At 44.2% G+C, this 14985-nt stretch overlaps 1 protein-coding gene across 1 annotated transcript in view; it reads left to right on the forward strand.

Annotated features, from left to right (window-relative positions):
* The window catches only part of LOC126267873 (dendritic arbor reduction protein 1-like), a 1078567-nt gene that overhangs the window by 332568 nt on the left and 731014 nt on the right, over positions 1-14985 (forward strand). The window lies entirely within an intron of this gene.

Raw genomic sequence — 14985 nt, forward strand, 5'->3', positions numbered from 1 at the left:
TGCTGACGCGATCCGAGTCGCAGCAGTGGAAAGCTGGAGCGAGGTTTCGGAGGGAACAAGGAAGGGGGAAAAGGGACGAAAATGGAGAGAGAGAGAGAGAGGGGAAAATAGATTAATGTCCCGGCGAACGCTAAGCTGCATAATCAGCGAGGCGGTCTGCCTTTAAAGAGATTTATCGCGTATTTCAGAAGCTTAGTCGCGAAGCGGGCAGGTCGGCGAGAGTCTCCCCGGGTCTCGGAGCCGGCGCGAGTGTTTGTCATTTTTATTCACAGTCGATACTCTGGGGCGTAAAAGCGATTACCCCCGGGGCCATTACCATCCATCAGCCACGCACCGACTCCGTTGATAAGCCGCCGTTTTATAACCGACCATAATTCCGGGCCGGCGATCGTAAAGAGGTGGTGCACGGCGCGGGGTCTGTAGCGAGTGAGCCGTGTTATTTGGACGCGCGGGTGAGTCGCGCTCCCCGGTCTCCGCCCCGCTCTGAGCGCCGCGGGCTGTACCTCGAGGTGTCGACTCGTAATGGGCGCGAGCGGTCCCACCAAATTGTAGCCCTCCGCTGCGACTCTTACAGCCGCAATGAAGTTTACGACGACCATCGCGCGGCCCGCGCATGCGCACTCGCTCGCCCCGCGTGATTTGTTAACGGAGAAACTCCGACGCTCGCGTCGCTCACTTTTAATTCACACTCGCGCCAGTGCGGTACCGCCGTGTTTTATTATCACTCTCCCTCTCCGGCGAGGAGACGTCCGGCGAATACATTAGCATAATTGCATTTACAGTAATTCTACATTTGCTTAATAATCTGCGTGCGTGCGACCGGCTTCGATACTTAGCCACAATTTACGGGTCATTCGTGTACCACAATTTGGAAGTGTGGACAGGTGACAAGGGATCTTTCATGGCGCCCTCATAAATATTTATTCCCCACCTGCGCCGGCGAAGGTGCCGACACGTGAACGCGGCTCAGACGCGGCGGTGATGCAAGAATTTCCCGTTCACGGAGGGAGAATTTATCAGTGCAAGAGCTCCATAATCTTGTAATTTCCCCCATTAAGTGACACCGCCGTCCGCAGGGTTCCCTCGTTTCTTTTCCTACGCCGATAACCGTCCATTTATCAGATACTTAACACTCTTTTACATCAGTGGCTTAGTTAATGACCAAAATTTCGTGATATACTTCAGTCTTGAAACAGCAAAGCGGTCATCGTTCCCACGTTTCAGCTCCATTAATATTCATAAGGCGGTCATTAACAAAGTTCTAAACAGCCACGCCATTTCACTGTACTTTGCTTTTTAAGTCCCGACTCACAGAGCCTTCGAAGTAAACCGTAAAAGCTTACTGCAATTTACAGAGCTTACAGTCCTAACGGATGTGCAAAAACTTCTTTAATTTTATAGGAAACGTGTTAAAAAGGAAGTGGAGTGCAACCATCGCACAGGCTTAGCATAAATTATCACACAACTCTTCAAGGTACGTGCTGGGTCTCTGTTGCAAATAGCACCGGCTTAACAGTTGTTACAGTGTTGGGCGACTGATAGGTTCTGCAACTGAATCAATCACAAAACGCTAACACATCGGAAACACACACACACACACACACACACACACACACACACACACACACATAAAAGTAATTTCAATGTTCGTCTGAGACAATGGGCGACTTTGTCCCAGAAGTATATTAACACATCGGAAACACACACACACACACACACACACACACACACACACACACACACACACACACACACATAAAAGTAATTTCAATGTTCGTCTGAGACAATGGGCGACTTTGTCCCAGAAGTATATTAACACATCGGAAACACACACACACACACACACACACACACACACACACACACACATAAAAGTAACTTCAGTGTTCGTCTGAGACAATGGGCGACTTTGTCCCAGAAGTATATTAACAGGTCCAATCTCACTGGCCGCGCGGGATTAGCCGAGCTGCAGTCATGGACTGTGCGGCTGATCCCGGCGGAGGTTCCAGTCCTCCCTCTGGCATGGGTGTGTCTGTTTCTCCTTAGGATAATTTAGATTAAGTAGTGTGTAAGCTTAGGAACTGATGACCTTAGCAATTAAGTCCCATAAGATTTTCAAATGGTTCAAATGGCTCTGAGCACTATGGGACTAAACATCTGAGGTCATCAGTCCCCTAGAACTTTGAACTACTTAAATCTAACTAACCTAAGGACATCACACACGTCCATGCTCGAGGCAGGATTCGAACCTGCGACCGTATGAGTCGCGCAGCTCCAGACTGAAGCGCCTAAAACCGCTCGGCCACTCCGGCCGGCCTATAAGATTTCACACGCATTTTGAACAATGTCCCTGTTGCGCTCAAGGTTTTCTGGAGATATTCACAAGGTGGATACCTGAACTGGAAATTCTCTCCAAGCTGTTCGCAATTGAAGATCTCGTTTGTAAACAGTGGTAAGGGACAGTCGATGAGTTAGAGAATAGCATAGAAAACATGGTACGTGAAGTGGTACTTTGCTCTCAGAAGTTGATAATTCCGCAACAAACCGAAAAATCTCTAATTTCAGATTCTCACTAATAGCAACTTTGTCAGGGTTTGCTTGTAAACTGTGGCACGAGTCCAAAAGATGTGTACCAGTAGCAGCAACGCGTGCGCTATTGGTGCCAAGAAAACACTTTGCAGTGACGATTTGTACAGATCCTAAGAAGAATTGATAACTTCTGTTTGCTTTCTTCTTTTAGTCACCAGTCTTCTCACTGTTTAGATGCGGCCCGACACGAATTTCACTCCTACGGCAACCTCTTCTCCTCACAGTAGCACTTGCACTGTACGTCCACAATTATTTGCTGAATGTACTACAATCTCTGTCTTTCTCCACAGTTTTTACTCTCTATTGATCCTTCTACTGCCGTGGAATTTATTTCCTGATGTCTTTACCGATGTCGTACTCAAAAATGTTCAAATGTGTGTGAAATGTTATGGGACTTAACTTCTAAGGTCATCAGCCCTAAGATTACACACTACTTAACCCAAATTATCCTAGGGACAAACACACACGCCATTCCCGAGGGAGGACTCGAACCTCCGCCGGGAACAGCCGCACAGTCCATGACTGCAGCGCATTAAACCGCTCGGCTAATCTCGCGCGGCGACGTCGTACTACTCTGTCCCTTCTTGATGTCAGTGATACCCATATATTCTTTTTTTTCACCAAGTCTAGGGAGAACCAGTCATTCCCTATCTTATCAGTCCATCTAATTTCCAGCATTTCTCTGTAACACCACGTCTCAATCGCTTCTGGTCTCTGCAGTTCCGATTTTCCCACTACCTTTCAGAACATGATCCTGAATATGTTCCCGAACGCAAATGCGCTTCAGAAGTTATTGACAGTCAGGTAAATGTGAATAATTATTTAAGCAAGTAAACAGTGTTGTGTCCCTTGCCATGATTTAGGTGAATTTACATGACAGTTTAACGGTAGAAATGTTAAGGGTCAGACCGCTACGGTCGCAGGTTCGAATCCTGTCCCGGGCATGGATGTGTGTGATGTCCTTAGGTTAGTTAGGTTTAAGTAGTTCTAAGTTCTAAGGGACTGATGACCTCAGTTTTAAGTCCGATAGTGTTCAGAGACATTTGTTAAGGGTCATAATTAACAATGTTTACGCTGTATAGTAAGGTGACAATAAAGTTAAGTTTAAATTGTGTTGAATCACAAATTAATTTTTGTGTTTGTCATCATTTCTGCAAAAATTGGTAACGGAAATCTTAATATCATAAACAGAAATAGTTTGGACCTATTGGACTTGATTTTTTTTATGTTCGACAGTAATGCTCCGTTAAATAGTTCAAATGCCTCTGAGCACTATGGGACTTAACATCAGTGGTCGTCAGTCTCCTAGAACTTAGAACTACTTAAACCTAACTAACCTAAGGACATCACACACGTTCATGCCTGACGCAGGATTCGAACCTGCGACCGTAGCGGTCACGCGGTTCCAGACTGAAGCGCCTAGAACCGCACGGCCACACAAGACGGCAATGTTCTGTTAACTCGTCCAGCAAGTACACAGTGCAAGGGATTGCTAAGCCACGTTCAGTGCACGTAGTTTTGAAGTAAACAGTGTTAAGTAACTATTTGAGTACTTTTAAGAATAAAATATTGGGCAGAATTTAAGATATTAAAAGTATGTCGTCGCTCCAGATTTTTTTTTTCAGTCCTCTGTCTTTTGACTGGTTTGATGCGGCCGGCCAACGAATTCTTTTCGTGTGCTACTCTCTTCATCTCAAAGCATTTCCAGAGACATTTGAGAATATTGACTTATTTGAACAAATAAATCAGGATGAATGTGCTTGAAATATCTTATTTATGAGATTTTATTGAAACCTTTCCGCGCAATTACTGCAGCAATCAACCTGTCGCTTGCAACTGTATGCAACAAAGGTCTTCATTTGGGAAACCTATTGCCCAACTTCCAGCCTTCTAGAACTTTGAGTAGAGACAATAGAATAAAATTTTATACCATCCCACACAGTTCTCATACCTAGGGAGAGACAGTTGTACAAACGAAAAAAGTACGCAATAAATATATACACAACATACACCCACACTCTTACAAGCTGCGCGGCCCCTCCCGCCGGAGGTTTGAGTCCTCCGTCGGGACCGAGTGTGTCAGACTAGGGACCGATGACCTCAGCACAGATAGTTTTGAAGGTGTCTCGGATTGTAGACGACACTGTCCGAGTAATGAATTAAAGGTAGTTCGTATCTCACATTTTCAACCAAACTTTTTACGAGTTTTCCCTTAGTTACAAGGAAAACTGCCGGAACTAGTAACCCCTCCCTTTTCTTCCAAACTGAGATCTGCCCCGCTTGCAGCTCGCCTAGTAATTAGCTAGAAAATTATGACTCTGTAACGGAGTGTATCTCAAATAATCCGCTCTGCTCCGTGAAGTACGGAATGGAAAAATAGTATCAACTAGAGCACCCAACGAAATGTAGACCCTGACGCGTCTGAATCGCTCGTGTGCCAGTCACAACGACAGCTGCAACCAAGTTCGACGTGAATCTGTAGAGAGGTGAGAGCAGCCTATGTTTACAAAAGCTTTCTCGAAAATATCCGTCGCTGACCTGTATTTGAAACAGGCACTCACTTCTAACCGCAAGACTAACCTTTAAGTCTCCATCTCCGCCATACATGCACAGCCTGTAGTGTTAATAAACGTGCGATACGTGCTGAGATCACAGGTAAACAATTTTGTGGCAGGAAATTACTGTAACGGTGTGGAGACGCGTTGTGCTTGCGTTGTATACCACCGGAAGAACTAACGACCGTCTAATGGGTTGAGCAAATGGTAGCAGCTCTGGCGCTCGGGTACTCAAACACGCAGGCGTTCGCGCCCTCAGCACGACGGCGAATGGAAACGGACGCGACGCGAGCGCAGAGAGGCGGACGATTCCGACTGGAGTAGTGCTGGAGCTGATAAAAGCTTTAAGCGGCGCTTATCTGAGCACTTTATTAGCCACTGAACTTGTACATGGTTGAATTTACAGTTTCAGGGATTATTTTCTTACACGTATCATTCTCTGCCCGTGAGTGTAAGGTGACTTGTTTTAAGATCTCGGCCCACTGTGTATCTCGGGTTTATTCAGTCAGATAGCGGCGAACTGCTACCAGACCACTACGGTTGTCTATTGCGAGGATTGTAGGTGGGGATTCCCTGTCGCGTCATTCATATTTCCAGTAAGAGAGGCATCCAAATAACTTCAAAGGAGCCGCTGCGAAATTCTTGCTTCGTTTTGTATTCCATGAACGCCTTGTAACCTCCAACCTCTCGACTTTTCCTCCCGTTCCGACTAGTTTTTAACTAGTACTTCGCATATGGTCATCTTTTGTTATGATCCGCTTAGCTGCTGCGTCCATCAAGTGCTGATTACCCGTCAACAAATCCTTTGTTACCAGTAAGACGGATTTTGTATGGAAGTTTCTGTATCCGACGGCTCTGGAACTGTAATAAATTCTTGAAAAAAAGTCGTGTGTTTACCCGAATAAGGTCATCGGAAGGGAGGGGGGGGGGGGGGGAGAATTCGAGAGATGGAATGTATGTGGCATGCGATTCGCTGGAATTTCGCTGTATGTAACCTCTTTGCAGTTGCAGTGAAAGTCGCAGTGAACGACTCTACACACTTTGTACGGGCTGGGTGGGTGAATCTGGGAATCTCCCTCACATTGAGGTTGCATACTCCAACATTTGTCAGAGCAACGAGATGTAACCCTCGCTGTTTCTGCGTCTGTTGGTGCGGCGTTAACAGCGTCCAACGTGAGGCCAAGACAACGCGCAGTTTTGTCTCTCATGTACGATTTGCGTGGAAGTGAGCTACTGGTCGTTCAGACGGAGAATGATCAGGATTTGGTTTTTATATGGTTGGAAGCCACCCCACATCTGGCTCCTAGTAGTTACGCAACCACTCGCATGTCGGAGGGTCAGTCAGTGTGACAGGTGTTCATCCAATGTTTCAAGTCTGCCATGCATACTGCAGTTGGCACGTCAGCTGTGTAAAGAGCATGGGGCATCGGATCCAGAACAGACCCTTGCGGGACACCAGCCCTGATGGTGCAGTGTGAAGAGATCCCATGCTAGACGTGTATAAAAAATAGTCCACCTTCGATATATGTCCTGAAGATATGGACGTGTCGCATGTGGAATGGAACTATTACGCAGGGTGTGTAAAGTACACAATAAACGTGAAGCAGCCGAAGGAGAGGAAGAAACGGATAAAATCTTCACATCAGTACAACATTGCACTCCGCTTTACTTTCTATTACGCCTTGTTCTTCGTTTTTTTTAATTTTTAAATGAGTGAAAAGACAATCGCGGTCCATCGCGGAGTTAGAGTACGAAACCCACGAAGCGAGAAGAAATCAGCGCTCCCTGGACCATGTCTCAGTTCCGCTTCCGCAGAAACGCGAAGCAGGGGTTAGATGGGCAGCCCTGCTGGAGGGGATCCCGGGCCGCTCTTTTCCCCTCAGGCAGATTAAATTCCCATTTTGAGATGGCTGTATGGGGACATTCCGGAAGCCAATAAATTAAAAAGAAAAACAGGTTCTCCTTTGCTTACACTCGCATCTGACTGTCATGTAAAGTGGCTATGATAGGAGGCTGAGTCAATAAATGCACAGAGTGTCGCAGTCCGGTTAGGACTCCTTATTTCAGCTTTGTTTTGATTCTGGAGGAGACTAGTTCGAATAAATACTGATTTTGTGAACATAGTCCGCGACTTTTATTTTTCATAGCCACACTGTGTAAGGCACAAACGCGAGAATACCGAATATCGTTTTAATTTCGCTATTATATATTAATCATTGGCAGCGGGAAATTGTGTATTGGCTACCTTCCACGTGATATATATATATATATATATATATATATATATATATATATATATATATATATATATATATATATATATATACCTAGAAGATGGCAGCACATTATATATGATCCGAAGTCAGACCAAGATGGCAGGTGTGCTTCATTGTGTACCCGACTAGAATAGCGTGATGTTTGTGAGCCGAGGGATTGTCTCCAGAGCACGTCCAAAAGCCAAATTCGTTCCGTTTATGGTTACAACTGAATTTAATCGAAATTTGCGTTTAAATTAATAGAAGAACTCAACAAAGGACAAGAAAAAGTCACAAAGAGTCGCTCTGGTTACCCAGTGATGGCACATTGTTTCACCATCTAGGAGTATTTCGCTACCCTGTAGACACAGGGGTCTTGTGGGCTGCAGCTATGTAAGGAACCAAATACAGTTGTTACATCTCGACAGGTTACTCGTGAGATGCGGAACCTGTCATAAGAATTCTATGCTGCGGCTTTTAAGGCCTTGTGGAACGATGGGATAAGTATTAACGTTTTCCATCGGAATATGTTGAAAATGAAAATAAACTTCAGGCTGGAAAGCATGGCTCCGATGCCTCTATCCCAATTTCTGACTTACTGATTGACTAACCATCGTATAATGTAAGGAAACATCAGTGAGACATCCTGATGGAATTGACAATTCTAAAATTTGCAGCAGTACTATGGCTGCTATTCCTGACGATAAGGATGTCGAATAATTGATCAATGTGGAAAAAAGTCCTTAATTAAATTTTCGCGGTATTGTGTTAGTATTACGTATAACTGTGAAATATCGAAGCCACTTCGAGGCCGCTGACCTCCAATGGAAACTTCAGACGCCATCCAGCCCCAGGCTAGCGCCACGGGCAGACTGTCGCGGGCGTTCGCAGCCGGCCAGTTTCCGGGAATTGAACGGGGGATCCCGGCATTCCAGGGCGAGGCGAGCTCTCCTCGGCGACGGAGCTAGGGCGCGTCCCGTTACTGCGGGCACAGGGAAAGGGCCCCCTCGGCAATTACCTGGGCCCGCGACAATCGTAATTAACGTCGCAACGAGGTGACCGGCCGCTTTCCCCGGGTTCAAAGGCGCCGCCACATGGGCGCCCCTGCCGCCGGCCGCGCACCGCTGCACTACATCTCCGTCCTGTGCGCATTGTCTCACGTGGTCGGGCGCCGTTATCTCATTTGCATTCCCACATTCATCTGCGCAGTCGCGGCTCTTTGGGGACCGCGAAGAGTTGTTCGCGTGAGAAAATATGCGCACTATGCTGTCTTGAGAGACTGAAGCTCTGGAGAAGAATTGCCGCAATAGACTGTCCAACTAACGGACTCAAACGCCATATCAGCTCATTTTCGGCAACTTTTCTCGTTTTGACAGTTTCTTCGGCATTTCTGGGATGGAGGTGGTGAGCACCCGATCATCTTGTTATCAGTGTCACGCTATTTCGTTGCCGAATACCCACATTGTCGCTATACCGTCACCCTGAAGCCCAATACACACGTTTGATTTTACATTTACATCTATGCATCGCAGATGACTTTACGGTGTGTGGCAGAGAGTACTTTTAGTACCACCAACATTGCTGCCTTCTCTGTTCCATTCCCGAATGGTGAGCAGGAATAACGATTACCGATGTATCTCTGTATGGCTTTTTTTTTAATTTTCCTCGTCATAGCGATCTTGTAAGACAATTGTGGGAGGAAGTAATATGCTGCCTTCTTGGGAGAAACGCTCTCAGAATTTCAGCAGCAGACCTCTGCGTGGTACAAACCACTTCTCTTGTGGAGTCTGTCTCAACTTTATTGAGCATCACCGCAACGATTACTGAACGAGCCCTTGACGGAGTATGGAGTTCTTTCTTGGATCTTCCATATCTCTTCTTTTAACCCACATTGTAAAAAATACCCACATTGTTAAAAAACATTGATGAAAAACACTAACGAAATATTCTTACCATCGCAGGCCACTTCTTTTGTGGATGACTTACATTTCCTTAAGTTTCTTCAAATGAATTTAAGCCTGGCAACTGCTTCTCCTGGTCATTCCACTTTAGATCACTCCGGAGGGCTATTCCTAGGTGTTTCATTGTTGTTGCTGTTGCCTGTGGTTCATAGCCAATACCGTAGTGTAGTCGAACAGTAACTAATTTCTTCTACGTCCTGACACATATCTATTGATTCCACCGTAAACATCTACCAAGTGTGAGTTGCAGAAGGGCCCCCATAAGATCATTATAACTTAAAAGAAAGAAGGTCCCGCTAGGATAGCGGCTTATTAAGTGAAAATTTGTGGCCTATTTAAGCAGGAAATACGTGTACCTCACCTCATACGAACATATTAATGACGAGATGCATTCAAACTACGAAAGGAAACTAAAGGTCACTGTAACAACCTCGTTTACTGCCAAAAGACATAAAAAATGATTTACCTGCTGAATCAAGAATAAAAACATTTAACAAGCTGACAAGCTTGTACTAACCATTACCTTGGCACAGGTGAGTGGACACCTAAAACAACAGCATAAAAATATGCCACAAATAGGACCAATGACTGGGAAAAATGTTAATGGTTTAAAGAAAGATCCCAGAAAAACATGAACGAACACCGCTACTCTCACCTATGCACAAAGTAGGTACGAACAACTGGCTGTGAACGTTACATCCGTGAAATGAAAACCTAACGCACATTAGCCAAGTTGGAGCTCGCCTCGTCTTTATGGCTGCGATGGCGGGCTGCTTAGCACTCTTAAGATACGCAAGAGCAGAGGATGGCAGCTGCAGTGAGTGTAAATTCTAAGTTCAGCACAGCCTCTGTGTTGTGCTCTTACTCATTTCCTTTCCAGCTCTTAGCCACAGTGTAATGCCGCAAACTCTGGAACAGGTTTCGTCTGTAGCACCACCACAGCAGGTCTCTTCTCTTCGGTCTTCCTGAAGCAAGCGTCGTCTGATTTTTCTCCATGAAACGTAACTGGTTCTGCCAGTGTTGAAACCTTGCCGGACCGTTGCAAAAGACCTTGCTATTTCTGACCACACTTTAATACAAGTTTTACAGTTTCCTACGCTTTTGCATTTTATCGTTGTTAACAAATAAGGTATATTTCTCCTGTGCGCAGGGAGAAAGGTAGAAAATTCCTACCACTACACGACAGATTTTCAGTCATACCCAACCAAAAGATGGCAACATACACGTATGCGGATACTCGCTCCTACAACAGAAACAATTACTGTGAACCAACCCTTTACTAATACTTGAACAAACATTTCATCTGCTTCCAATGGCTTTCTCTAATGACCGCTTGCACACTACAAGGAGTTGTGTTCTCTCATGTCTTTCTGATTCTTAACTAAAAAGGATTCCGTTCATTTATAACACATTGCAATATTATGGCACGCTGCTGCGTAGTCACTCCACGACCCTGCTGGGATGGTATGGCGTACTGTCATCCTCTGCTTTGTACCTGCACGAAGAAGAACTTTCAGCAGAAACCAACTTTACGATTGTTTGTTCCCTTTAGTGAAACTTCCCCTTCACATTCCAGCTAAAAGCCCCAAGGCTTCCGTAATTATAAGACAAGCTCACCGTACCAAGAGGACAGGAGATATGGGAATAATTAGAAATGTAATCAATGGCAGGAGTGAATACTGCTTGTAATTTTCATGCAACATTAGTCACTTGGCGCCAGTGGCTATTGGTATCTGCATACTAAATTATAAAAAAGGTTATTGGACAGTTCGGGAATAAACGGCCACATAATGTAAGCTAATCTCGTATTCCGTTCATTGACCAAAAATAGTGCAGGTTTAAGATTACTGTTTCGAAATGAGACATGAGTTGCAACCCTTGTCATGCTGCGCACCATATCGACAATGTGGACGTCGTCTGAGGATAGATGCCTTCTTTTTCGCGCTTCTAACGGAGAATCGATTCTACCAGCGATTTGTAATTCCTTGTGTTTCATTGAATGTCTGGTCGAACCGAAAGTGTCAGCATTTATTGAGATCTAAATGCAGGCTTTCCCTCACAGACGCGACGAATTCTGTCAACAAAAATCGCTGCTAAATATGTCACACCCTTATCAGTGGTCGGAAACCCAATGCGACAGTGCTATAGATAAATTAAAAAAAATACTGAAACTGAGAACCTTAATGTAACCTGAATCACACCAAAGAAAAACCTATTGCTTACATGCAGACTCTGTCTTAAAGAAATACAATTTTCTGGTAGAATATTTATTGGTTTTGACTTAGTTTTGTTGTTTTCAGACACGTTACGTTTCAAGATGCCAATCAGAAGAGCACCTAGTATATGGTTGTATCGTATTGAAAGTACTTCTCTTATATTCCAAACAGTGAATTTTAAGAAAAGTAGGAAATGATAACTTTGATGGAAACAGTTAGCTGTAGTTCGGCCAGTGTCTTTGTACTGACTTGGCCTAATTGATCTCTTGTTAATGAGATTACTGAGGGCATTGACTCTTTTTTTTTTTAAACTAAGGAGAAGTCAACCAAATTCATCCGGTCTATAGTGAAGTTTATTTCTGTGTATACTTCAAGTGATCCGAAATTGTTTAATCAGCAACTGTCATTTGTCAGAGGACAGATCTAGATATTAATAGCCTGTATCGTTGCCCCGTGCAACCAAAGAGAAAAAGATAAAGAGCAAAATTAATAACAAGTGCCAGACGGGAAATCTGCAGTTAGCAGAATACGAATAAGATATCAGGACGTCATTATAACCTTCGGCCCACATGTAGTGATAACCACAGTGAAATTCCCCATTAGCCGGGAAATGCTTACGCTGATAGCGGCGTACGGAGCACACGTAACTACATAAAAAGGGCATATTAGAGCAGATCTCCGCTTCGTAACGACACACAGGCGGGCATTATGTAAAGCAGTAAGGCTCCTAACGGGAAAATAAAAGCCTATCGAGCGGCGGGCGCCTGATTTACGAAGCCTTTGTCCCGTTTTTATCACCTGTCCGGAATCGGCGAGAATTGAAGCAAATAAACAAATTTAGACGACACGAATTTGCCATCAAAAAGGCATTAGTAAATCACCTGGGCGGTTAGCTAACTTGCTGACAGCTTTATTGACCAAAATGGATCTCGAAAATAAGTTTTAACCTGCTGTCCCGGTATTGTGCATGAATATTTAATGCGCACGCTGGCGGTCCGTCAACCTCCTGGGTGTTGACGACCACCTGTGCAGAGACAAGTGCGTTGCGTGTCATCGTCAACTCTACACGGCTGTATCCGTGGTTACGGTCACACCTGGAAGGTATATCAGTTGTGTACGATATGATGAGTGAGTGTGTGTGCGCGGAGATGTTCATAATTACGGTGGAACGTTTGCGAACTATGAAAATGACGTAAAGCATTTGTACACCACAGATACTAGACTGATATCAGAAGTTAAGTCCCATAGTGCTCAGAGCCTTTTGAAGCATTTGAGATACTTGTACCGGTGGGTTTTACTCGGTTCGGAAATGTTACCAGTGTGGCTGGTAATACGAGCTAGGACATCCTCGCTTAGTTTCTGGTATTGATTCCGACAGTGACGCCTAGAAGAACGAATTCAAATAAGACGACAGAAAATACCGCTGCAAATTATTGTACAGGGTGCATCACAATTGAGGGAGAAAACGCATACAGTTGAAAGTACACGATACTAGAAGCAAAAATGTCTTGTAAAAATGAGCTCTAAAATGCATACCTTAAAAACTATGGACACTTGTCTATCTTGGATTCTGTAAAACACACATCTTCTGCTTAGCAAGTGCTCATAGCTCTTACGGTATGCACATTGGAGTGCATGTCTACTGGACTCTTTTTCTTATTTTATTTCATGTTAGCACCTCCCAAAATATGGAAAGCAAGGGGCTTGCAGTAGAAGAAATTACTGTCTCAGTATGAAAGATGAAGAGGTGCTCCTTGCTCTTAATCTAGGCGTTTTAGAGCCCGTTTTTAGTGAGACATATTTGCTTCTACTATCGTGTACGTAATTACGTTAGTTATGATACACCCTTTATTTGGTGTCACATTTACTTTACTACTCAAAACAACTTTTTGTCCAGATGCAAAAATATATGACACAAATGTTAATTAGCCACCAGTGGGTAACATTCCCGTAGGTAAGAGGTTATTAAGAACAAAGAGATTATTAAGAACACAATTCATAACTGACGCTGGCTTTTTCTTACTACCACACAGAGAGATACTCTGGATAACGAAAGTCATCGACTTGATAGGAGCTGACGGTAAATAAATGGAAATACCAGGAAAATGCACTTTCTTCAATCAGTAAACCGTCTTCTGTTGAAGGTTTCTGTGAGTACAACGTATACCAACGAAGATAGGTTATTGACGCAACTCATTAGTGGAGGAAGTAGATTAGACGGTAAGTTAGCATGACACGATTCGAGTTACTGTTTTGATAACCTGCATTCTCCGTAGGTGAATAGCGTTTCGACGATATTTTCGTTGCTGTGCACTGGATTCACACAAACTTTCAAGATGGTTGACTAAATGGCTGGTCTCCATTTTCGTCCTGTTTCCACTTATTTACTGGCGGTTCTGGTATGAGCTGACCAATTCGCTAAAGTCGAGAAAAGGGATGGCATACAATATCGATGCACTTCAATCGGTGATATGTTGCTGTAGTTAAAGACATGGTCAAAAGCGAGTGTAACAAGGCATGGGAGATTGAAGATCTGCACAAGGGCGCCTGGTACATACTGATCCAGAATCAGTAAACCGTCTTCTGTTGAAGGTTTCTGTAGGCACAACGTATACCAACGAAGAGAGGTTATTGACGCCACTCATTATTGGAGGAAGTAGATTAGACGGTAAGTTAGGATGACATGATTGCAGATACTGGCCCTTCATATTTTCTTCTACTATCGTCTACGTAATTACATTAATTCTGTGCTGTGAAATGAGCTTTACAATGCAACTCATCTGGCACATGGAACGAGACACAGTTTGTAACGATTTTTGGGAGGTCGAGATTCAACTACATCTGCTAGCGGCAGTCCTTGTACACACTCCACATCGTAACGTCGACATACTACCGATTTAGGGAGATGCAGGACGTCAACCACATTTATGTTGGTTGTCCTCGATACAGAGGACAATGAGACTGGCTACTTAAGGATCTAGCCCACATGAATCAAGGCTTCGCTTCGGATGTCTTTTAGTTCTCGATTACATTTGTAAATTGCTTGTGGAATTCCTGTTGAGAGTTGGGAATAACTTGTAACACCGTTAAGTTTATGTGTGTGTGTGTGTGTGTGTGTGTGTGTGTGTGTGTGTGTGTGTAGATGTTTATATCGATTTACACTGTTGTTGTTGTAGTCGTCAGTCCTGAGACTGGTTTGATGCAGCTCTCCATGCTAATCTATCCTGTGAGAGCTTCTTCATCTCCCAGTACCTACTGCAAGCTACATCCTTCTGAATCTGCTTGGTGTATTCATCTCTTGGTCTCCCTCTACGATTTTTACCCTCCACACTGCAGTACAATACTAAATTGGTGATCCCTTTATGCGTCAGAACATGTTCTACCAACCGATCCCTTCTTCTAGTCAAGT

The sequence above is a fragment of the Schistocerca gregaria genome, chromosome 4, assembly GCF_023897955.1.
Source record: "Schistocerca gregaria isolate iqSchGreg1 chromosome 4, iqSchGreg1.2, whole genome shotgun sequence".
NCBI classification, from domain to species: domain Eukaryota; kingdom Metazoa; phylum Arthropoda; class Insecta; order Orthoptera; family Acrididae; genus Schistocerca; species Schistocerca gregaria.